The 26885-nt window shown below is 42.2% G+C and overlaps 1 long non-coding RNA gene and 1 other non-coding gene across 2 annotated transcripts in view; both read right to left on the bottom strand.

Annotated features, from left to right (window-relative positions):
- LOC110132210 (uncharacterized) overlaps positions 1-26885 on the bottom strand; it is a 244192-nt gene that overhangs the window by 164783 nt on the left and 52524 nt on the right. The window lies entirely within an intron of this gene.
- TRNAK-UUU (transfer RNA lysine (anticodon UUU)) lies at positions 15232-15303 on the bottom strand. The gene has a single exon. It is a non-coding gene; the product is annotated as a tRNA-Lys (tRNA).

The raw sequence follows: 26885 nt of genomic DNA, 5'->3' as shown, positions 1-26885 counted from the left end.
TCTTACTTCCCCATGGGATGAAATTTGTTTCCCCTGCATTGGGAGCCCAGAGTCTTAACCACTGGACCAGCAGGGAGGTCCTCGATTTGAATCGCAGCTCTGCCACTTGACAGCTGGGTGGCCTTGTGTGACAGTTATACAATTCATGCTAAGGAGATTGGATCTCATGGTGTAGATGGAGGGTGCCCCTGAAAGGACAGAAGCAGATTTGGATTTGCAGACCACTCTGATGGCAGCTCAGAGGATGAATGAAAGAAAGAAGTCAGAGAGACAAGCTAGAATTGTTACTGGAAAAACATTCACTGAGTGCCTACTACGTCCACACACAGAGACACTGGGCAAACAAACAAAATTACCACCCACCTTTGGGGGAGTTTATATTTTATCAGGAAAAACAAACAAAAAAGCACGGAAATATATAATGTAAATATATAATTTAATATATATATTAATACAAAGACCCTTACCTGCAGCTTTCTAAGGCCAAAGGTTTCAGCTCTTAATTGGCCATAAAAAGCAGAGATCTCTAGGAATACCTATTGAGATTGAAGAATACAGATGCTGTTTTTTTAAGTGTCTTCTATTATCTATTTTGTATTCTCCCTGCCTCTCTCGTTCCCACGTTCCATCTTTTTGGTTTTGCTGGACATATTTTTTTCTGTGTAGTATATCCATCTCAAAAGCTTTCCTGAACCACTAAATCTTAGGAATTCCAAATGCCCTCGCAACCCAAAGTTCTACCTTGCACGTTGAGACTACAGTATTCAAACATAGGAATGGGGGAGAGTGGGGATTTGAATTGGTTGTTATTTAAGACCTCTTCACATCCTCCCATTGTGTTCATTTTGGCGGGTGGGTGGGGTGCCCCTTCCAACAGTACATATGCACACACACACACACCCTCTCTGATGTAACTCTCACTCTAGTTCAACAAATATTTTAATAGGACCCTTTGAACAGATGTGACCTTTGGATTTATCCGATGACCCTCATCGGAAATAATCTGAAGTCGGGGGAGAAGACTGCCTTCCTCTCTAGGAGAGCTTTTATTGTGTACTCTAGTTAATGAGCCTCTTTTCAGCCTCAAACGGGGCGCGTCATTATCCATGTCGGCAAGGCAGGAGGAAGAGGTAAGAAACAAGTCTCTCGGGCCCCCGGGGCCATCAGCCCTAGTTTCCTCCTGGCCCGAAGGCAGACCGACAAAAACCCACCCGGTTTTTCTCGGGTCCCCAGCCGGAGCATGGAGCGGAGAAAAGTAATCGATTTTGTCTGGGGCTGCGGCGCGCCTAACACTTCCTGCGGTGATTTGCAGCCGGGGCTGGAGGTCGAGAGCTTCCCATTGGCTCGCGGGCCGACGCCGAGCAGTCTGGGTGGGCGGGGCCGGCAGAAGGGGCGGGGTCGAGGGCGGGGCCAGGAGCGCTCGGAAACGACTCCTTGGCGTGGAGCGGGGCGGGGCAGAATGGGGGACGGCCACGCCCCCAGCGCTCCCTCCTAGGGGTCCCTTGGCTCGCAGAGTTTTTTCTTTTAAGAATGAGCGGATGCCAGTGACAAGTTAATAGCTCTCCCAGCGCTCCTAGGTTAAACGGAACCTCATTCCTGCCCGAGTCTCCTTCCACCGACCTGCCCCTGGCCGCCGGGGCGAGGGCAGGGGCAGGGAAGGCTTCTGCCACCCAGCCGAGGGGCCTTCTGCTCACAGTCCTCCGCTGCCTCCCCATCGGGCTTCGGCCCCGCCCACGGTCCTGGTTGATGACCCGGAGCCCCAGGCCCGCATTCACCAGGCCTCCTACTCCTCACACTCTCACCCGGGTCTCCTCTCTCACGTGCACCCGGCCGGCTCTCTTCCCCCGGCAAGTCCCGCCCGCACACGTGTGCGCACTCACTCCGCGTCCCAAACTGGAACCAACCCACACCCGGCATCTGCCCCTCACACTGGCCGATCGATCGTGGGAATCGAGCAGAGGCCCTCCCCCCGTGCCTGTCCCCCCCCCCCCCCCCCCCAAGTCATCCATCTCCCATCCCGTCAGCCACCGAGGCTTCAAAGGCGACCTGGCCGCTGGAGGTCCTTCTCCGAGCGACGCAGATCGCGGGCGGCCCGGGCGCGGGGGTTCAGCCAGGCCGCAGCCGCTAGAGCCCCGCGGCGGGAGCCTGCTTCCTCCGCGGGTGGGAACTTTCCGACGAAGGCGGATGCTTGCTGCCTGACCCTGTCTCTTGAGAGAGTCTCCCTCGGAGCTTAAGCCCTATTTCCTTCCTTCTTTCCTCTCTCCAGTTCGGTCACCCCTCATTGATAGGCTCTAATCCTCTGATCTGAACTGCTTCTGCCTGAAGATTTGGCCGCCTTTTTCCTTTGCTCCTTGCGTTCGCGAAAAGCCGATTCGTTCTGAGCCGCATTGATGGCAGGGGATGGGGGGAGAAGGGCTGCTTCCAACTCTGGCACCACCTGGGTGGTCGCCGCGACCGACTGATTCCCTTTAGAGCCATTCTTCTCCTCGACTCTATAAAGGCCGTTTTGCACAGAAGACCCTGAAGTCGTCTTATTTTGACATTGATTTTGCAGCGGTACAGTGACTAGTTTGATCTGTATTCAACTAGACCATGAGATTTTTTAGGGTAAAGTGTGTTACTCAGTTGGATCACTTCAGACCCTAGTACAGGGCCTAGTAAATAAATAGTAGCTGCGCCTTCAGTCATGTTGAAGGAACCATCTTTTTAACTGAGGCTCACCTAACACTTTATCAGATAAACTTCAAATGTTATATACAGCTTTCCAAGAAGAGAAAGAAGACAAGAACGAAAGGGCGGGTGCAGGGGAGGAATCATAGAATAATTTCAGATCCATTGAAACAAACAGGTTAGATTTGCATCTTCAGAGCTAAACCAAACAGATCCTGCACATCTAAATGATATCACAGAAGCGCTCAAACCTCATTAAAACCTCAAGTTCATATTGTTTTCCAGGCTAACAGTGCCAACCTTCCTTAATATGTAACGTTCTCCAACTTTGCATTGTGTTATTTTCTCTGACCCACCTTCAGTTCAGTTCAGTCGCTCAGTCATGTCTGACTCTTCGAGACCCCATGAATCACAGCACGCCAGGCCTCCCTGTCCATCACCAACTCCCGAGTTTAAGCTGACTCACCTTCAAGCCCTACATAAATGCTGAGTTGAGAACACAGGACTTAGCTGGATAGAGATTGTTCAGATCTGGAAAATGGCAACCTATTTTTTTTTCCAGTGAGAGAGCTTTTATGTTATTTAAAGAAAAGTCAAGGGTTCACATAACAGGATTATTAATAGCTTTTTAGAAAACATGGTGGCTGTCTAGAGGCAGTGTGCAGGGTATGCCAGGGAGTTAATAAACACTGTATACCCTCCTCTATATGGTTTACAACATAGACAAAACTGTTCAATCAACAATAAGTTTTTGAGATATATTCATTTTGAGACACATAGATCTTTAACTATTGCATTGTTTTCCACTAAATGAATATTCTAGAATTTACTTATTCATTCTCACAAAATAGATAGTTAGGATCCCTTTTTTCCTTTTGTGTGTGTGTGTGTTTTTTTTTTTTTTTTTTGCTATTAGAAAGAATGTTACAGTGATGTCTTCATACTGGGTGGTCTCCTTGTTTGCTCATGAGAATGCATCTCTCACTTCTATCCCTAAAAATTAAATTGCTGGGTTGTAGGGTTTCATAGCTTCATCTTTACTAGATAGTGCCAACTTGTTCTTCAAAGTTTTCATAACCGTCTGCTGGCTTGTTAACAGTGTCAGACCCCCACATTCTGACATCCCTAACAACACTTAGTATTATCAAACTTTCCATTTTCCCCCCAATCTCATACACATGATATGGAATGTCATTTGAATTTACATTTCCCTGATTCCTCATCAAAGACTTGTAAAACTTTTAACCATCATTGTTGAATAGAACTTTCTGGGATGATGGCAATGTTCTCCCTTTCCTGGATTTCTCTTCACTTTAGTTGCGTGGTGTGTGTGTGTGTGTGTGCATGCACACGCACGCTCAGTCGTGTCTGACTCTTTGCAATCCCATGGATTGTTGCCCCCCAGCTCCTCTGATAATCTAAACTGTTCAGCTTATACTGAAAATTTACTGAGCATTCAAAGTGTGCAAAGAAGTTGGAAAGTGTGACTTATAGTCAAAGTAAACAAGCAATCAATAGAAGTAGATACTGAGATTCCTCAGACGATGGAATTAGGTGACAAGGACTTTAAAGCAGTGACAATAAATATGTCCAAGAACTTAGGAAATGATAGGTCTAAAAGAGCAAATAGATCAGAATTATTAGTAGAGACTTGATAACAAAAAGAAGAAATAAATGGAAATTCTAGAACTGAAAAGTATTAATACAATATCTATTATGAAGTACTCATTGAATGGGCTTAATAGCACGTTAGAATCTGCAGAAAAAAGGCCAGTAAACCTAAGTACAGATCAATAGAAATTATTTAGTCCATAGAACAAAGAGGAAAACACTTTTAAGTGGTAGCAAAATATCAAGCAGCCTAATGTATGTGTTGAGTCTCAGAAAAAGGAGAGAAAGAATGGAGCAGACAAAAAATATTTGAGGAAGTATTTCCCAAATTTGGTTTTAAAAAGCCATATAAACAAACAAAAAATTGACCTCCAAATCCAAGAAGCTCTGCAAACCCCAAATAAGATAAATACAAGGAAAACCAAATTCCAGCACATCTTAGTCAAACTGCTGAAAACCAAAAACAAAGGGAAAAACAGCCAGAGAAATAAAGAAAACAAATCATATTCAGAGGAATGATGACAGAAAAGAAGGCTGACCTCTCACTAGAAACAATGGAGAGACACAATGAGTATACGAATATTACTTTTATAATATTGAGGGGAGAGGAGGAGACCGATGAGGAAGAGGAAGAAAAGAATAACAGTGCAGCAGTGAAGCAGAAGAAACTGCTGGATGCTAGAAGCAGACTTGAAGGTGTCTTGTTGAAGCAGCTGGACTGCATTACCTAATCTAGAAAACATTAAGGAAGTAACATGCATGAAACCTACCCTCAAGGAGCTAACAGTGTCTCTGACAGTGTTTGATAAGCTGTAATAAGATCAAAGAAGAGACAGAAGTGATCTAGCGTGGCTGTGGAAGCTGGGAAGGGACAGGCGGGAGGAGAGATTAAACAGTGTTTGAAGAATGCAGTCAGATTTGGATAAAGATGGAACTCAGCATACAGGACCAGCACTTGAGTACGGTGGGGGACTGGGCGAGCTGCCCTCAGGAAACTGACCTAGATGGAGGTGGATGGAGGGAGTGAAGGGATGACCATGCTTTATATTTTTTCATATCTTTGTTGATTGTCTGTACAGGGCTACCGGTAGAATATGCACACTTAGTCATGTCCCACTCTTTGTGGCCCCATGGACTGGAGCCCACCAGGCTCTTCTGTCCATGGGATTTTCCAGGCAAGAATACTGGAGTGGGTTTCGCCATTTCCTACTCTAGGGGATCTTTAGGACCCAGGGATCGAACCCATGTCTCTTGGGTCTCCTGCATTGGCAGACGGATCCTTTACCATTGTGCCATCTGGGAAGCCACAGGTCGTATAGGGTAGGGATGAAATGTTGAGGCTCTAAAGTCAGACTGCCTGGATTCAAATCCTTTCTTTGACACTAATAAACCAGCTACCAAAGCAAGTTACTTAACCTCTTGGATTTTTCTATTTCTTCACCTGTAAATGGATAATAAAACTGTTCAATAGGGATGTCACAAGGATTGAAGGCAAATATATATATATATATATATATATATATATATATATATATATACATACACATATATATATATATGTAAAGCTCTTAGAGCAATGCCTGGAATATAGTAAATGGTCAGTAATGTTTACTGTTCTTATTAAATTGGGTTCCCAATATATATATATCTGTTAGAGGAATTGGTGGTATTAACTGAAGCAAAAGTATATTTAAGTCAGCTGGGATATAAGCAATGTAAGAAGTCAACCACAAAAATGGAAGCTACATCTAAAGTGACCTTGTCATGTGTAAGTCACTAGCTGCTTCAGGTGGTGTGAATGAGGCACTCCGCAAAGCAATGACATCTCATTGAAGATGGAGAAGGAGAAGTAGAAGCCTTTGATTTCAGGAGAGAAAATCTTTAAAGACAAGAGACCTTAAACTTGGCTTGAGTCGAGTCATATAATTTTTAAACATCACTTGAAGAACACCTATATAAACCTAGATTTATTGCCTACCAAGTCACCTCTATGCAAGAAAGTAGTCTTATGGCCTTCACAAATAAAAACTATAAAGCAAAAACTGACCAATTACTATAGTCAGATTGACCAATTACTATAAAAAGTTGCTTGTTCCCCACAGAGGTATGACCAATACAGAGAAAACTGGCCATTTTCACTTCATACTCATTTGTGGAAGATGACAAATATCCCCCTTGAATGAATACTTTCTAACCTGAAACTGCACATGAGAGTCCAAGTGAAAACCTCTACTCGTTTTCAAGTTCCATGGTGTTGGTAGTACTGTTTCCAAAGAAGCTGCCTTAAAGTTATTATTGTGTGTTTTTAGCAAAGAGCCCTAACTCATGACATCCACCATCCAAAGCCCAAGAGAGAGGGCTTACTTTGCAGATTCCCACCACAATATAGAAGGATTAGTTTGTACTTTGAGCTGCCATATGTCTAGACAACTGATATCCATCTAGCCATAAGAGACTTTATCTATTCTTCAAATATATTTCATTCCATATAGCAATTACCCATTGGATGATATCAAAATTTGTGGTAATTTCTGTAAGCACCACAATTGACTTAAGATGAAAAGTGAATTAAAGTGTGAGGTTCTAAAAAGAAAAAAAAAAAAAGTTAGGTTCTGGGACTCCATGGAGTCTGGAGTGAATACAAAACCATGGGTCTAAAGGTTTAACTCTCATCCTGTTAGCTGAATGAGCATCTAAGTCATTCCAAGGCTTTGAGAACTGATTTTATGTTTAGGGCCCAAATAAGTAAGTGGTCAGTTTTATACTGAATCATAAATTCAACTTATTTGTGGAAATGTTTAGGGACAAAAGGAATAAATATACAAAAATCAAACCATTAATTTCTACAAGACTTTGAAGATAGACAAGGTGTATTTTGCAGATTAAAAAAAAACTAGTCCAAAAAGATGACAGAAATGAACTTATTTACAAAACAAATAGCTACATAGGTCTAGAAAACATGGTGGTGGTTGTTATTTACTCACTAAGTCGCGTCCGACTCTTCACAACCCCATGGACGGCAGCAAACCTAGCTCCTCTGTCTTCCACTATCTTCCAGAGTTTGCTCAAATTCATGTCCATTGAGTCGGTGATGCTATCTAATCATCTCATCCTCTGCCGCCTCCTTCTCCTTTTGCCTTCAATTTTTCCCAGCATCAGGGTCTTTTCCAATGACTCGGCTCTTTGTATCAAGTGGCCAAAATATTGGAGCTTCAGCTTCAGCATCAGTCCTTCCAGCTGAATCACTTTGCTGTCCACCTCAAACACTGTGAATCAACTATACTTCAGCTTTTAAAAAAGAGCTGAACATATTCTTGTCTTGGATTGTAAACTGAAATTTTCTGAAACTGAAGTTTGTTACTGTCTTGGCGAACATGAGTTCTCCTCTATTCCTGAGGCATCCTCTGGGACCAGCTGGTCCCCAAAGCCTTTGAGATCATACCCTCTGGAGAGCACCGCTGAGAAGAACAAGTCTTGGCACTGTACCATTTCCCAAATCTCCTCCTTCCCCTACTTTCTCTCGCACTTAGGAGACTTGGCAGTGTTACATCCTCTATAGTGTCCATGCAGAAGCCTCTTAGAACAGTGCCATTCCAGGTATTCTGTTATGATTCTTGCAGTCACCAAGGCCACAGAACCCATCATCAGTGAGAAGGACATTTAGGGCCACTGTTACTGAGAAACAAAACAACCTCCAGCTGTCCATCCAACTAACATCTGAGACATCAATATTGTGCGTGCCTTTGAAAGTTGGAAGACATGTAACTTCTATTATGCTGCAAAACTCCGTGTTCCTGGACATCTAAACTGCTTATTTTGGAGAGGGGGAGCAATGTCACAGTCTCTGTGACCTAGATATGGAAAGTTTTGTTTCTTTCTGAATTCTTCGTGCTTTTTTGTATTGATAATTGCTTGACTCTGCTTAATAGTCAGATTCCCAGAGATGAACCAAAGCAAGGGCCCTTCTTCTCTCCTACTACACGTACAACCTTTTCTTTATTGAGGAGCCTCATCTCCACCCTCTTACAAAGGCGCAATTCTCACTTCCAGTGTTCATGGAAAACAGGGTACTTAGGGTATCTGTCTTTACGTAAAATGATGTCAGGCATCCAAGCCTCCAGTGAATTTTGAGACTCTGGATCTTTGGGGGTGGGGAATGGGTTGTGGTGGGGGGGGGTAGGCTGTGAAATCATGTTTTGAATCCTAGAGGTAAGAATTTTAATGAGAAACAACTGTTGAAGAAGTCTCATTTTCTGAATGTGTACCACAATTTTATTTTGAAAAATGAGTTTTTGCTAAAACTGGCCAGTTTTAATCAGAGTCGGGGAGAGAGGGGCTGTTTGAAGCAGCTGAGCAGAAATGAAAAATAAGTGAACACTCTTAAAGAGAAAGGACATGCTCTCTGTGGTGAAGAAACAGGAGAAATTTCAGTCATCCCACTAGGCCCGTGTTTTCCCGACTCTGCAGAACTCTTGTAAATTTGTAAATTTGCCACAGCTCACTTGTAAATTTGCCAGGGTGGCAGGGACACATGACTCTTAGCTGGGAGGCCTGCCAGCTATCAGAAGCCCCCAACTCTTAGGAGGGAGTAGGGGGTGGGTGCCCAGAGACCACCCTGCGTTATATTTATTTGGGGGGATACTTGCTGGTTCTGATAGCAAATCTCCCTAGACAGATGCAGCCCACATGGGAATGTCTCGTAGAGAATTCCACCAACTCCCCAGTATCAGACCTAGCACCTTATAAAATAAATCTTTACACTATACCAAAGGTAAGGACAGACTTCCCTATCTAGCCCGAGATGTCACCTGATCTTTCAGCTTCTTCTGTGCCTGAGTCCATCTCAGCAGAACCCCCTTGTGTATTCTCCATAGGCAGAAACCCATAATTCTTACTCGTTTTATCGATTCTCCCTCTGTTCACAAACCCTCCTTTATTCCTCCTCGTTCCTGGTTACCTCATTGTCCCTTGGCCTCCAAAGAATCATCTCACACCCGCAAGCCAGACAGATTAATGTCTCTATTTCCCAAGGTGTGTGTTTGGTCTGACTCCAGCTGACCACTGGGATTCTGAAGCCACGACCTGACTCTGAGGGGAAACTCCTTCCCTTTTCATACCAAATGTATGCATATTCCTGATTCTCAGTCTCAGCCTGAGGAAAAAAAACCTAACTTCTCAAACATTTCTGAGAGGAAACTTAACACTCTCTTATCATACACAAACCTCCCTTGAACCTTTGAACCCTGAAAGAAAGACAGGCCCTCTTAGCAGTTTGGAATGATACACATTATGGTATAATTTTAAATCAGTATCTCTCAACTTGGGTGATTTAACCAGGGGGTTTGCTGCACTCAGGTACTGATGAGATGAGCTGACCTCCTCCGTTCCACTGTCATTCCCACTGAACTCACCACCTAGGAGCTGCCCTTCCAGGCACTCGGAAGAGCACGCCCTTCCGGATCGATGCCTGGAAGATGGGCCTAGAGAGGGACTCAGGGACTTCAGGAAGTGTTATGTGCTCTTGAAGAATGGAGGGGAGAAAGAGAAAAAGTTCTAGAACAGTCTACTAGCACAACTTTCGTTTTAGAGCTGCCGCTCCAACTATCATAGTTTTATTGGCTTATTTCTCCACAGTTTTTGAAAATGCAGTTATGTGCTTCTTGCTTACCAAAAAGAAAAATTACTCGGTCACTATAGTTTTTAAGAATTCAGTGTAGTTTTCAGAGAGAAATTTGAATGAACATATATGTTAGTTTTGTTGACTTTTGTGCTGCAGAATTGCTTTCATGTCATGATAATCACACATTCGTGACTTTTACTCAGAGAGACACCAGAAATGAAGAGCCGCAATATGTCCACATAGGGAGAGTTCAGGGTCAAAACCTAGAGCAGTAGCCCGCTCCCACGTCCCCTTGCTCTCCCCTCCTTGCTTTCTCCTTTCCTTACCCCACTCAACAAATGATCATTTATCTAAAAGCCTCGAAACGTAAAATAAAAAAAAAAGGCATTTAGTCCCTGACAGATCCTTGCAAAGCTGTGTAACTCCTGTCCATTTATATTCATACATATACATATGTGGGCTTCTCTGATGACTCAGCAGTAAAGAATCCTGCCTGAGATGCAGGAAACGCAGGAGATGTGGATTCAATCCCCGGATCAGGAAGATCCCCTGGAGGAGAAAATGGCAACCCACACCAGCATTCTTGCCTGGAAAATCCCATGGACAAAGGAGCCTGGTGGCTCCCTACAGTCCATGGGGTCACAAAGGGTCGGACAGGACTGAACAGAGCAGAGCAGAGAGAACATACACATATGCACACATCGCAAGGAGCCCAGGCGTTGTTCAAAGCTGTGATGCCATTCAAAACAGTGTTTAGATGCTTTAATTAGATGGTAAGTTCTTGGTTTGGTTTGCTTTTCATATTTTGTTGGCTGGGTAGTTTAGGGTGTGGCACTGAAAGCATAGCAATGACTGGAAATTCTCCTCCTAATGGTAGAAAGGAGGTTTAGGGGACCAGAAGAAATAGAAAAAAAAAAGTCAGGATTTTCTTTTCTGGCATCCCCTGTGCTAACTGACACAAGAGATTGTGGCCTACTTTCTCTGCTAAGGATGAGTACAAACCACCAGCCTATGCCCAACAATCTCCATACACGGGAGAGAAGAGGCCTTCTCCAAGACTAGCGTTCAAGGACTTCCCTGGTGGTCCACGGGTTAAGAACCCGCCTTCCAAAGCAGCTTCAATCCCTAGTTAGGAAACTAAGATCCCACGTGCCTCGGGGAAACTAAGTCCACACCCCAACTAGAGAGTCCAAGTACAGCAATGAAGACCCAGCACGGCCAAAAAAAAAAGTTATTCTTCAAAGAAAGAAAAAGACTACTATTGACAGTGATGATGTCATTTAATGTAGTCATGTAGTCACCTTGAACTGTTCATCAAATTGATGGCTGAACATAGCTTTACTCAAATTCAGACACCTAACTTTGACTTTCTTTGCGTCTGCTTAATAAAGTAGCCATGTCATCTTAAAAAAAAAAAAAAAAACCTATAGAATTTTGAAACCCTGCATTTAAAGGTAATGTCAAAGTAAAGAAGCAAAGGTGAAGCATATGCAGTTTTTCCTGGAGGATGCAAAAAATCAAACTGAGCAAGTTTCAGGTCTTCTTGTTTCCAAATGACTCATCGACTTCTTGGCAGGCTGTACTTCCCAAGGTGGTGGCAATAAGAGCTCCCATTACGCATGGGCTCCTTACAACCTGAGCTGGACACTTCTTGGACAGAGGGGTAGAGTTTGTGTCCACTCCTCTCAAATAGGAGAAGCCTGTGACTATGGCAGAGGTGACACTCTGTGACTTCTGAAGGCTATGCCATACAAGTGGATCCAGTTTCTATCTAGTTCTCTTGATACACTTGCTCTTGGAACCCTGCCACAATGCTGCGAAGAAGCCAGGCAGCACCAGAGAGAGGCCACATATATGTGTTCTGGCTGACAACCCAGCTGGGGTCCCACCTGTCAGCTGACATCAGTTATCGGTCTGTGTGTGAACAAGTCTTCAGATGACTCTGGCCCGCATAAGCCATCCCCAGATTTAAGCCATCCCAGCTCACGCTTCGTGGAGCTCTCCTTGCAGAGTCCTGCTCAAATTGCAGGTCTGTGAGCAGATAAAGGGGCTTCCCAGATGGCACTAGTGGTGAAGAACCTGCCTACCAATGCAGGAGACCTAAGAGATGTGGGTTCGAACCCTGAGTCAGGAAGATCCCCTGGAGGGGGGCATGGCAGTCCACTCCAGTATTCCTGCCTGGAGAATCCCATGAGCAGAGGAACCTGGAGGGCTACAGTCCATAGGGTCAAAAAGAGTTGGACACAACTGAAGTGACTAAGCACAAGCAAATAAAAAAGACTTATTTTAAGCCACTAAGTTTGGCATTTTTCTTATGAACCAATAGGTAACTCCAACTCTGAACTTTCCCCTCCTACTGGGAGTTTGTTGTTGGTCCTATAAATATCACACATAAAAGCATCCACATATAACGAAGTCATGTAAGCCAGGATCTTAAGTTCCTAAGATTTAACCCCAGGAAAAAGTGAAAGCTCTATGCAAGATGAGTCGCCATGGTTTAAGAAAAAGAAGTTTAAGAGCCAATGCAGTCATCACTAAAAATGCAGTAATGATGACCATTCCTGGGCACCTAGGATTCATCATCCATTGTACTACAGCAGAGATGAACTGAGAAATGCTTCTTGAAAGAAGCATTTTGGTTTCAAAAGATCAGAAAAAGAGGAATCTGAAGAAAGGATGGACAGGCTAGCAGAAGGCAACATGTGTTAAGCATGTACTTGGGATGAATCTGATCCTTGTATCACAGAATTTCAAAATCTCAAGATTACTGGAGGCTAACTCGACTTGGTCTAATTCACCACTCTTGTCACATCTCTGAGTCCAATCTGCAACATACTGAAAAGTTATCATCTAGTTTCTGATTAAAGGAAGAGCTCTCTTAACTTCCTAAAAAAGTCAGCTATTAGAGACCTTTTCCTTTGGCTAAACTAAAATCATCTCGCTGAAAATTTTAACTTTTGGTTCTATTGTGAAGTTGCATATTTTGCGGGAAGTTTGGTTTTAAAGTCAACACATGGCAACAATTGCATAGAGCTAAACTTGGTCCTGAACGTTCCTCTGGAAAGTACCCCAATAGTCATCAGCCTGAGTCCTCAGCCACAGTTTCCTCCAGTGTTGGGACTGATCCCTGTTTTTTTCTTTTTATATATTTATTTGCTATGCTGGGTCTTAGTTGTGGCACTTGGGATCTTTTAGTTGAGGCTTGTGGGATCTAGCTCCCTGACCAAGGATTGAACCTGGGCTCCCTGCATTAGGAGCATAGAGTCTTAGCCACTGAACCACCAGGGAAGTCCTGATCACCGTTTCTTTCATTGAGAACCAAGGAAAGTATATAGTTGATTTGCATATAGGACATACGTGGATTTTTGAAAAATGTATCAATACCTTTCAAGGCTAGAGGTACACTCTGGGGAGATGTTCATGCTCTGAGAGGCAAAATGGTCCTGAGATGGGGGATTCACAACTTTTGTCTCCTGCACATTTGGGGCACACATCTACTCATTAAGTGGATAGCTGGAGGAGCCTGCCACACTCTTTAGACTGTGTCATTCCCTTTAAAATATGGTTATTTTTGCAGAGCCACATAATTGAATTTGCATCCTTTAAACACATATACGTGGGGCTTCCCTAGTGGCTTAGATGGTAAAGAATCCGCCTACAGTGAAGGGGAACCTGGGTTCGATCCCTGGGTTGGGAAGATCCCCTGGAGGAGGGCATGGCAACCCACTCCAGTATTCTTGCCTGGAGAATCCTGGACAGAGGAGCCTGGTGGGCTATGGTCCATGGGGTCAAAAAGAGTGAGACACGACTGAGTGACTAAGCGCAGCAGAGACACATACATGACATGTTACTGTAGCCTTTTAAAGCTACATGGAGTGAAGGGAAGTGAAAGTCACTCAGTGGGTTCCAACTCTTTGTGACCCCATGGACTACACAGTCGGTGGAATTCTCCAGGCCAGACCACTGGAGTAGGTAGTCTTTCCCTTCTCCCGGGGATCTTCCCAACCCAGGAATCAAACCCAATTCTCCCATATTGCAGGTGGATTCTTTACCAGCTGAGCCACAAGAGAAGCCCATAAAGCAAGTCTAATATCTGTTTAATGAAAGCCTTGAAGACAGTTATTAGAACTCTTTAAACTGCTCCACATGAAACATCGTCTTCCTTTAAATGTTTCTCATAGAACACGGTTTTGAGCCCCTCATTCTTTTGTGTTTCTCCGTTGAACAGATCTGAACATGTGTTCTTTTAAGTACAAGCCCCTAGTATCAATCAGGTTGTCCATGTGTAATCAGGTCAACACAGGACAGAAGAGACAGACACACATCACTGTTCTCAATATGGACTTCTGTTACTCTAGCTGAAAATTGCATTTGAGTTTTTGGCAATTATGTCCAATTGTTGAATTATAGTTACCAGAGTCCTGTGTTTTTTAAAATCATGAAATATTGAAAGATGTAGAAAATAAAAGATACCCACAAAGTCGTCACCAAGATCAACAGACGTTAGCTTGCCTTATTTACCTCTTTCTTTCTGTGTGTTTATTTTAATATTTATTTATTTGTGTATTTGGCTGTGCTAGGTCTTAGGAGCAGCATGCTGTATCTTTGATCTTTATTGCTGCGTGCGAGATCTTTAGTTGTGGCACACAAACTCTTAGTTGCAGCATGTGGGATCTAGTTCCCTGACCCAGGGTCGAACCCAGGCCCCCTGCATTGGGAGTACCAAGTCTTAACCACGGGGTCACCAATAAAGTCCCTATGTCGGTTGTATTTATCTTGATCTCCCACATACTATAGCTCTGCAGCTAACCACGCCATCAAGAATTCCTGTTTCACAATTATTTATTATATCCCTACTGTGTGGTTTTGGGGGTGTTAATTTTGCTATTCGAGTGTATTGTATATTATCTCAGCTTCACATTATTCACAAATATGATTAGGGGTCCTTCATATGCATTTATTACAATAGTAAATGGAATAGGGTTGATGACAGAGACCTGGGACCCACACTAAGGACAATCCCCTAGAATGGTTGAAGCATTATTGTGTTTCTATGACTGCATGCCTTTGTTTATACTCCCCTCCTGCCTGGAATCGCTTCTTCCTTCCTCCATCTGACTAACTTATGTAATTAACCCTTTAAGACCCACTATGCCCTACTCTAGAGACTCTGCATCATTACTGCTAAGTTAGGTATGCCACCTCTGCACATTTCCCTACTAGAGCACCTTGCTTATTGCAATCATTGGCAAATTGTCCATCTTCCCTCCCTCTCTCTCTCTCTCTCTTTTTTTTTTTTTTTGCCACATTGCTGGTTTGCAGGATCTTAGCTCCCTGACTAGGGATTGAACCCAGGCCACGGCAGTAAAAACACCAAGTCCTAACCACTGGACCAGCAGGGAATTCCCTTTTCTCCCCATGCCTCTCTCATCTTTTAAGTCTTTCAATGGCAAAATGTTCTCATATCTATCTTTGCATTCTTAGTTTTCATCAGTGTACCAGAACTTAAAAACTGCTAGTTTATATTAGGTGTTCAAAAATGCTAGTTAAATAAAGATGTAAGAATAAAACAATTCAGTCAAATCTTCCTTCCTTTCATTACAGGAATACTTTCCACAACACCTCTAAGAGATCATCACTTCTAACCACAGAGATTTGCTACCCCACAGGACAACCCATTACTTATATGAATGGTTCTGGATTTTGAAAGACTTTTCTCATATTAAGCCCCAAGTCAGTTTCCTGTACCCACACTATAAGTTCTCATTATGAATAAGTCGAGTCTCTTCTCTGCATGTCAAGGATTCTTTTATGGCACTCACTTGGGTAACTAAACAGTTATTAGTGAATATGTTATACATGCAGCTAGCAGAGCTGAAGAAATTATTTCAGTGCTCAGAATCGAGGCACTTTCTGAGGCATCCCATTAAGGATTTCTACCCTGAATTCTTTCCAGAAGCTAATTGGGTCTGTGATGACCACAGAGCACAGGTGTTCCATGTTCTATGCAGCTCACATTCCTGTGTAAACATGCTGCCACTTTCTTGAGCACTGCAGGCTCCTGGGTGGTCTTCGGGCCGCCTTCAAAGGGAAACAAGTTGGATTTTCTCTCCTTGCTAATCATTTGAGGACCTGGTTAGCACAGAGCTAGACTGTATTCTGGAATCTATTTCTTGAGTCCCTACATTCACACCTAAGGAGAAACCTCAGTGATTAAATCTGGCCCCAAACTCATCTGAATACCCAAAGAGGGACAGGGGAAAATACAAGGGAGAAACCAGTAACTTCTGAGCAAAGTTTAATGCCTTTCTATCAGTTCTTGATCGTAATTGCCACTTAATATGGTGGGAGCAATTGGCATTTGCCCCTGAAAAGTATGAAAGCAAAGCATTTCCTTAAAATTTAGGCTTTTGTCCTGCCAGTGCTAGGTAGATATTTTCAAAATGATGATCAGTTGGCAATATTTTATAACAGTTCATTCTTTATTCTCTCAGTATAATACATAAATTCTTCTTGTGAGTCAGGCAATGTGCTAGGAATGTCACAGACCTTACCTGGTGGAACCCTTGTGACTAGACTGAAAAATAAACACTATTACCCCCATTTTATAGATGAAGCTGCTGCTGCTGCTGCTAAGTCGCTTCAGTCGTGTCCAACTCTGTGCAACCCCATAGACGGCAGCCCACCAGGCTCCCCCGTCCCTGGGATTCTCCAGGGAAGAACACTGGAGTGGGTTGCCATTTCCTTCTCCAATGCATTAAAGTGAAAAGTGAAAGTGAAGTTGCTCAGTTGTGTCTGACTCTTAGCGACTCCATGGACTGCAGCCTACCAGGCTCCTCCGTCCATGGGATTTTCCAGGCCAGAGGACTGGAGTGGGGTGCCATTGCCTTCTCCATAGAGGAGCCACTGGAGACTTAAAAATTAAGAAGTATGTCCAGTGGTAATGTCTTAAGCTCCAGAATTACTAAGTGCAGAAACAATTCAAATCCAGATGGTTCTGACTCAAAAGCCTATAGGCTTTATTCCAGGCCATGCAGGCTTTCATTTTAAATAAGCTTCCCTGCACAATCTTCCATTGGGAGTTGAGCTGTGCTCACTTCCTGATCCAGTGTTCCTGAATCAACCCTTTCATCTGCATGTGGGTGCAGCCCATCAAAGTGATAACATCCTTGGATTAATAGCCAGAGTATATCTAATTTTGTTTTTAAATAATGTTACTCCTAAGAATATCCAGGCTATATGAAGGTGACTGCATGAACATCTGCTGGCTTCTCTCATCTACCTCAACTCTGAGCTGGCAAGATGGGAGGGGTAGAAGGAGGTGATCCTTACTCAAGAGGGCCCAACAGAAGTATTTAGTAAGAAGACCAATTTCTTTTAAAAGTCTTAAGTCATCTGGACTGAGAATTCAGGGAGAGCTTTAGTTAGTATTCATCATGAGTATTTTATTCATGTTATTTAGGCTTTTTATTTTTTTTCCATCACCATGCTCCATGCTTCACAGCAAATTATTTAGACCAGGGCCTGACCAAACCTGACCCACTGCCTGTTTCTGTAAATAGAGTTTTAATGGAATACAGCCACGCTCACTCGCTTACATATTGTCTGTGGCTGTTTTTACACTACAAAGGCAGAGGGAAGTGGTTGCAGCAGAAACTGCGTGGCCCACAAAACCGAAAATATTTACTTTCTGGCCCTTTCAGAAACAATTTGCCTACCCCTGCTTTAGGCAGTACAAAAATGTATGGATGTTGCAGTCCAGCAAGGAATCTCAGTGTCTAGACTAGAATGTGGAGGAATTTGGACTTGGATGGCTGGACTAGAGCATCTTTAAAGGCTCTTCCAAACCTGCACTTTGAGGCTTTAAAAATTCAGCCATATATACATGTGTATCTAGAAAATATTTTCTCATAAAGTATATAAAGTAGGACCAAGAAGGCAGATGTAGACTTGGAGGACAATAAGTATGTTAAAAACAGGCATTTCAGTTTTGCTAATTCTTCCATGCTGATGCTCCAGCAAACTATGTGTCCAGCACGTTAGTTAAAGCTTGAAGAGTCTCTAAAGACAGTTAAGGCCGAAGTAAGCCATGTCTGATTACATTGACATCAAGTATCTGGGAGAAAGCCATCTACATAATTGTACCATTTTGCTTGTCGGTATTTGTAAAATGTTATTTGTATCTTTGATGAAAACTCCCTCCAGTCATGGAAGCTTGTAATTATGGGGATGTTTTATTAATTTATCTATTGACCAGGAACCTTATATATACTGCTACATGAAACAGTGGCCTCTGCCCTGGGAGACAGCACTGCTCAATCCTTAGACTCTCTTCTCATGCCTTAGGACCTGTTATAATGTTTTGGTTATTTTTTAAGATAGTGCCAACTAATTAAGATGCATGTCTGAAAAATCATGTATAATGCCAGAGGCCCAAATCCTTGGGACCTAATGCCGACTAGATGTCTTTTTGCATCCCTGGGAACTTTGGGTGCATTTTCATCAGAAAACAAATCTTTTGAAATTACAGATTTTTTTTAAAGCTCCTGTATTCTCTGTAGATCATCATTTGACTCACTAGTTAGTCACCTGGTCTTTTAAGCTGCGCCAGACTTTCTCTGCCTATAAGAAGGATGTCAAAAGTAGATGTTTACAGACATCTGATCCCTGATGTGTAGCTTCAAATCATTATGCACAACTATCTTAATAAAATATTATCTTGGTCTATTTTCAAGAGTCTATACTAGGAAATATAAAGACTGAAGTCAATTTCTTTCCATTGAATTTAAAATCAAGACAGATTTATGTGAGTAAAACAGCAGACAATGTGAAAATACCTGTTGAGTTTTGAATGATTTGCATGGGGAAAAAATATCTTAGGATTTGAAAATTGGAAAGAGGTCCTATCTTGGGTGGAAAAAAAAGATATCCTGGCAGAGGAAAGACGATTTCTTTTCATGTGTGGACACTGGGGATTGTGGGCATGACCCAGCAGCAGGTCAGAGCTGTCTTCACATTACTCTTGTACAGTGCCATTGCGAACTCGTTGATAGGATATTTTGTAATTGTTCTCAAGTCAGCCAATATATGAATCTTCTGTCTTCTGAGTCGGTAAGGAACAGCATTTTCATCACCTATTTCTTTAGTATTTCCTCTCTTTTCTCCAGCTGTAAGTGTCTAATAAAATATTCTATGTTAGGTACTTAAAAAGTATTTATTGATGAATGTCTTCACTATTTCAATCAGCTCATTGGCATATCTACTGAGAATTAAAAAAAACTGCACAAACTTAGGCTCAAAAGCCAAAAAAATTCTGGAGAGAAAATTTATAGCTTCTAGAAATGTTTAAAAGAGAATTTCTATAATGTTCTACATGAATCATTAACATTTCTTTCACATAATAACAATTTGTCAAAAAATCAATTGGTCCAGTGATCAATCTGTCCACTTAATGATTCATAATTTTTTAACAAGTAATAAAGTAACAGGGGTGTGTATGTCAGTCAGGCTGCTCAATATACAGCTTACTTTTGGAAGAGACAATCTCTTTAAAAATTCTGGGATCAGGCAAGATGCTGTCCGCAATCTCAGTGATACCTCAAAATTGTATGGTGAGTTTTTAATCTTCCAATATATTTTCAACCGATTCTCTTGCTTTTCTTACTCATCATAACTTACAGATTTTCTTTCTTGGCTGGGAGAGGAAGGAGTTGAATGACAAGCAATTCACTGGGAATGTTTTTATACATAGATGGGGAGGGATCCTTGGGTGTATGTGACAGCAGGTGTGTGCACTGATATAAGGCAAGTGGGAAGACACCAGTGTGAAAATGCCCAAGGGTTAAGTTTGGAATTTTTTCAAGCAATTATGCCAATAACTCTAAAGCAACAAGTTCTTGATGAGTCAATAACATCGAAAAAATGGTCTTTTGGCAAACTAGTTCTTTGATGGATTGGCAGTCAATGACTACCAATGACTAGTCAATGACTAGTCAATTTGATTGATTTTCTGCACACTGGTCTACTTCTTATAAAATCATCTTCTCTCTCCCAAGAGAGACCCACTTGTGTGGATTGCCAAAAACAGTCTCATCTAGAAGCAGGTGGAGGAAGCTTCTGCCATATTTTCCAGCTATATAGCTTTAGAAAAATAAATCGCTGCACTCCAGGTACAGGAAAAATTTTCATCAAGTGTCTTTCTGAGAATATGCAAAATCTTTTTAGTTATTGAACATTTCAATGTGATAGCATTAGAAATAAGATTCCATTTTAATCATAAAAATGGCTTTGTCACAACTTCCCGTGGAGGTATGGGCTAGGAAGTGAAAGAGAGGAAAAGTTGGATATACATAACAGGAAGGGATAGAGAAGAGGATTATTTGTAGAAAAAAGAGTAACAGTGCTTAAGGCTCTCAGGAACAGAGGAAATATGCCTGAGGAAACAAAATGGTACACAGCCATTAGACTCTGGAGGGTGCTTACATACATAGGCATGAGTCCTAGTATGAGCCCAAAGAAGGTTATATGTATTAAAGATAGAAGATTCATCCTCCCCCAAATAGTCAACCTTCCTAAAACACTCAGCAACAAACAGTTGGTAACTGATGTAAGCAATTTCCAGGCTTGCTTTGTGGACTTCATGTTGTTCATATACCTTAGCAGCTGAAATGGGGATCCAAGGACTATAAACCAGGACATGGATTCCGATCACTGGACAAACCACTCCACTGATGTTTCCAGTGGTGACAGCCAGAGACTGATGGTGAAAAGGTACCAGAATTGACTGCTTGAATAATGAAAGGTACTAGGTGTCATTGTTGGAAGACTGATCTACATTCTTTTCTCTGTTATTTGGATACTGGCATCCATGGGAAAAAAGGTCTGCAGAAAAAAACTCAAATATTACATTACCAAGTTTCCCACTGCATCATGTGTGAGGTGTCTAGGATTTTAAATACAGCTCTCTATTCTTTACATATAAAAGTGTTAGCTTTCTTATTTCAGGTATTAGTGCACAATCTGGATTTCTCACCAACCTGTCTTCCCATACAAAGAAACTAAACTTGAGATCCCTGGAAATTCTTCTTGGTATGAGTCTTTGTCTTTCCATTTCTTTCTTCTTTTGCCTCCTCTTGCTTTCACTGGATGGAATTTATGCTTTTTTTCACTGAAAAAGGAGCTGCATCGAGCATAGGGGATCAGGAAGAGGTTTTTTTCACCTCCATGATTTAGGTAGCAATGCAGACATCTGGCAGCAAGGAGTTACAGAAAACTTCTCTATCCTTTCTTTTTTTTTTTTTTTTAAGGGAGCCATTACTTCAGGTAGAGGATATCAGCTAACATATTTCTGCAGACATTGGCTCTTTCAAGACCTCCATTGGTGATCAAACCAAATATTTAAAAGGACATTTGAGTAAACAAAAGCATGGTCTGCATTCACAAACCATTTTCAGTAAGATCTCTTTTCAGTCAAGACTCTGACCATCTGCTTGCCATCTTATATTTTTTAATATTATTCTGTCAAATATATGCTCTGTCAACGCAGGTAAAGGAATACTTGAAAAATCTGAACGTACACAAATCAGGGAGTCCAGATGACATGAATACTGAAATCTGGAGGGAATTAGCTAATATAGCCTTGCAAATAAGTACCCCCAAACAGAGCAGCTTCACAGTAATATTTCATCATACTGCCCTCCCTCAGGAAGTACACAGGTACTAAAATAAATACCATCAACATTGTCTTAGACTCCCCTGGCATAAATTGCTACCTTGGACAAGTTACCATTTACAAGGCCACACATAGGAGCTTACTTGATCACTAAAAGGAAAAAAAAGGAGCATGTCACCAAGAAAGAGCGAAAAACAAAAAGAACGGTATTCTTCTAAAGATTATAAAGGAAATCTGCAGTTTATTATCTACTAAGGGTGGCTTTTCAAGATCTAGAAAAGGATAAATCATGTATGAGATGTAGCTCTGGTCCTAACCAGGACTGGAAACCAGAATGACCCTGATGCTGATGAGATTGGTCATGTGGCTATGTAACCACAGCCATGAACCTCAGACGGGCCAAAGGTAGGGACCTGGCTATCTCATCTTTGAATACTGTGGTAAATTAAAAAGTGACTTCAAATTCTTTGACATCCCTCTCACTGGATGTTGGGGTTTATTTCCCCTCCTTTTGGGTCTGGCTGGCCTATAACTGCCCTGACCAACAGTCTGGCAGAACACTATATATACCAGTTCCAAGCCCAGCCCTTAAGAAGGTTTCCATCCTGGCTTCTTGACAGCCTTGACAAGTTGAATTGCTCTAAGGCCGCCATGTTATACGGAAGCCCAAGCTCCTGACCCACAGAACCATGAGCTTAAGAGAAGGGTTAAGAGATGTTATTTCACATCACCCGCTAAGGATGCTTTGTGACATAGCAAGAGACAGAACTAGCAGCTCCCCCTTTCTACTTCAGGAAGCTTTACTCTTTTCCCCTTCTCTGTTTCTTCCTTTTTGCTCTTGCCTTTTTTCTCCCCCTGTTCCTCACTGTTTTCTTACAGCCCACTACATGAAGACAATTAGAGACAGTTTTATGTTTGTTTGCTTGTAAATGAAGTCAGATTTTGGTACTGTTTTTCCTCCTTGTTCATTATTTTAGAAGAAGGTGAGCTATACTTAAAACTCTCTCAAAAAAAACCAAGGTGATTATTATTTTAATGTAGGCATCAATGAATTCTTTCCAGTGGCCCAGAACCTTTTAAAAAAAATAGTTAATTGTAGGGATTTCTTTGGTGGTCCAGTGGCTGGGACCGCACAGTCCCAATGTAGAGAGCCCAGGTTCCATCTCTGGTCAGGGAGCTGGATCCCACATGCAGCAACTGACAGTTGCAGCTAGGACCCAGCACAGCCAAATAAATTAAAAAATATAATTATCTAGTAACATATTACTAAAAAAATCTTGTTAATTATAAATATGAACAATTGGAAAGAACTCACATGTCTAACAAAATGATTAAATAAAAAAAAATGCTCTTCTGACTATATCAGAATTTCCAGGGCTATCTTTGCCTCATCTCTGAATACTCTTATCCTGCTAACCCTGATCTACTTACCAAGGCCCTGATACTTTTCCTCAAACTTATCACGTATGCTTGCACATCAGAGCCTTTGCATGTGCTGTTCCTTCTTCCTAGAAAATTCCAAGAAATGCCCACAACTCGCTCTCTCTCTTATTTCAAGCTCCGCTTATCAATGAAACCTTACCTGACTATTATATGTATAACATAGGGCTCTTTCCTTCTTGACACTCCCTATCTCCTTCATTCAGCTATATTTTTCTCCTTAATATCTATCTCCACCTAATTTCTTGTGTTCTTACTTTGACTACTGTCAGACGACTGACAATACACACATTATCAAGAGAAAAGAAATGGTCATGAAATGGTATGGGGAGTTTATACACATGCTTTAAAAAGGTGTAACAGTCTCAACTCAATGCCTAATTAGGAGAGATGCCAGTCAGATGTAAAATTCGAGGAAGGCTTGGTGCTCCGACCTAGGTGACAGAACAGCCCAGGAGGTATCAAGAGAATGGATGGATGATTCAGGAAACGCACAGGAGGCAGACTGTGGGGTGAGCCAGAAAGGAAGAAAGCACTGGCCTGCCCATGCAGCAGTTACAGCGTCCTCTTCCCTACCAACAAAATCTTGATTTTTAAAATTAATTAATATGTTACTTTTTAACTGGAGTATAATTGCTTTACAATATTCTGTCCGTGTGTCTCAGAATCAGCTATCAGGATACATATATCCCCTCTCTCAGCCGCCCTCCCACCCTTCCCTCGGCCAACCCCTCTGGGTCATCCCAGAGCATCACATGGTAGTTGTACATATGTCAACGCTACTCTCTCAATCCACTCCACCCTCTCCTTCCCCGCCTGTGTCCACAAATCCATTCTCCACGTCTGCATCCCCATTCCTGCCCCACAAATAGGTACAATCTGTACCATTCTTCTAGAATCCATATGTGTACATGTTAATATACAGTATTTGTTTTTTTCTTTCTGGCTTACTTCACTCTATACGACAGACTCTAGGTAATCCACATCACTACGAATGGCCCAATTTCATTCCTTTTTATGGCTGAGAAATATTCCATTATAGATATGTACTACAACTTATTTATCCATTCATCTGTCAATGGACATCTAGGTTGCTTCCATGTCCTGGCTATCATAAATAGTGCTGCAATAAACATTGCGGTACATGTGTCTTTTTGAATTATGATTTTCTCAGGGTATATGCCTGGTAGCTGGATGGCTGGGTCATATGGTAGGTCATTTGGGGAAACCATGGGACCAGCCTAAAATACTCACTGCCTTGAATTTCCCTGCAGTTAGGAGACTACTACCTGAAATGTCCTGGCCAATGAGAATTGAAGTGAGAGTTTCTATAGAAGCTTTTACTTTTCTTATATAGGTAGTGACCTTTCTTGCTTCCCCTTCTCTTTGCCTCAGAAGGATATGAGACTTAGGGCCACAGCAACCATCTTGTAGCCATGAGGCACCAGATACGAGGCAAACACGTTTACGATAAGCATGGTGAAACGGAAAGGCAGACGGAGTCTGATTCCTGAACAGATCAGGTAGCTGTGGTTCTATCTCAAAACTGCTTTCTCTGGACTTCTAACTGTTGCAGCCAAATGTGATTTAGAGTTTTTAGGAGTTTTACATTTTTTTTTATTGAAGCATAGTTAATTTACAAAGTTGTGCCAATCTCTGCTGTACAAAGTGACTCAATTTTACACATATATACATTCTTTTTTAATATTCTTTTCCATTATGGTTTATCCCATAATGGAAAATTGGAGATTGGATATAGTTCCCTGTGCTATACAGTAGGACCTTGTTGTTCACTCTTTCTATATGTAACAGTTTGCATCTACCAATCCCAAATTCCCAGTGCATTCTTCTCCCACCTACTGCGTAACCACAAGTCTGATTTCTAAGGATTTTTTACTCTCTTCTTTCAATTTACCATTTTTTTTACAATAAACATATGCTATTTATATAATTAGAAAAAAGCAATATGTGTATGTTTGTGTGTGTGTGTATATACTTGACAATGGCTATGGGGAAAACATTTACTCTAAACCTAAAGCAGAAACTCCTTTTTCTTCCCTGGTCCACTTACCCAGCGAAGAGAGAACCAGATCCTGAATTCCTGCACCTTCCCTTAAGTCATCTTATGTCTCACACAGAGGCAGCTCCAAATATTTGGTCAGCAGTTAATGCGGCAATCTCAGGGGGGCCCTGGACCCAAACTGGGCCATTCTGAAAGCCGCCTGCCCCCCTTACGCCTGAGTAAAACGCTGAGCCTCACTGCGGCTTATCTGATGTAAGGGAGGTCCTCAGACAGAATTCATCCCTCCAAAACAGAAGAGTTTCCGACAATAGCATGGTCTGCATAGCTCTCTGCTCCTCCTACTGATATTTCTCTTGCTAGCATCACAACTCAGTTGCGGGGCTCCAAATTCTTCCTGCTTGTGGTCCCTAAGCTATTACATCTCCTGGGCCCCCCTTCCTCTTCATATTCACCTGGCTGAAATTTGAAGGGGTCTAAGGAACAATATACCTGCCTTCTTTCTCTCACCTGAATCCTGGGCCAAGTCAGAAACAAGTCAAAAGAGCAAGGCAGAAAAGAATACAAAATGTACTTTTACAGATAAAGCTGGTGTTGCTGAACGTTTCCTCTATCAGCAACTTAGCTTCCAGAATGAGACAGATTTGCCAACCCAGTTGCAAATTTGCAGTTTGCATCTGGCAACCCTAACTCCTTCCTCAAGAGAGGCCCTGCTCTTGTAAAACTATAACATGAAAAAGTAAAGCTGTATTCTCCTAGATAGGTGGCTCCCAAAAATAAAACGAAGAGGAAGGGCTGGCCAAGGCATGCTCAGCTTCTCTTTCCAAACTCATCAAGGAGACCAAGGTCCTCTTTCTCCTGTTCAAGGAGCTTGCTTGGCTCACCGCCCCCCCCCCACACACACACACTCCACCAAGGGCAAGGTCAGCGTGCCCCCTTCTTACCCCGCCTCATCAATGGACAACATCACCCCCACATGTCTAGCTCCTGCTCCCCACAGGAAGCTCACCCCAAAGTGGTGTCTGGTTAGGGTGTCAGATGCTCTAATTCTCCTTCCCACTCTTCCTTGGACAGAGGTTTAATCTCTTCCAGCTTTATCCATTCATCTATATACTCTTTGCATCAGTTGGGTCTCCATCTGAAGATCTGACTCTGGAGAAATACGCTCTGGATTAGGAACATATGAAAACACATATGGAGTCCCTCCAGCCAGCTCTGACTTCCAGAATCACAGAGGGAAAAATTGGTCTTGTTCTATCATTTTGGAAACAGACATTTACTTTCAGCTTCAGGGAAACACCAGAGTTCTCAATCTGGTTCTGTCATTTGCTTGCTCTGAGACCTCAACTCTTTAGTTTAACCTAAGATCTGGTTTCTTTGTCTGTAAGGTTGAAGTGTTAGTCATAGCATAGCTATCTTGTGTGCATTTGTGCTAAGTCACTTCAGTCATGTCTGACTCTTTGCAACTCCATGGACTATATAGCACGCCAGCCTCCTCTGTCCGTGGGATTCTCCAGGCAAGAATACTAGAATGTGTTACTATGTCCTCCTCCAGGGGATCTTCCTGACCCAGGGATCAAACCCTTGTCTCTTACGTTTCCTGCATTGGCAGGTGGGTTCTTTGCCACCAGCACCACTTGGAAGCCCCAGCATAGCTGCCTTACAGAATACTTTTTGTAAGTTTTCTCTGGACGATATACCAAACACATAGGAGGTAATCAAGAAGTAATGGTTTCTTTGTACACCTGAAATTAATAAAATATTATACTACAATATAAAAAACTATACTTCAGCTACAAAAGAGAAATAATGGTTGTCATTTCCATCTCTAATCTAATGTAAGGGAAGTTTCT

Source organism: Odocoileus virginianus, chromosome 24 (genome assembly GCF_023699985.2).
Source record: "Odocoileus virginianus isolate 20LAN1187 ecotype Illinois chromosome 24, Ovbor_1.2, whole genome shotgun sequence".
Classification (NCBI taxonomy): Eukaryota; Metazoa; Chordata; class Mammalia; order Artiodactyla; family Cervidae; genus Odocoileus; species Odocoileus virginianus.
The sequence above is the reverse complement of the archived record's forward strand: the minus strand, read 5'-3'. Positions and strand labels throughout refer to the sequence as shown.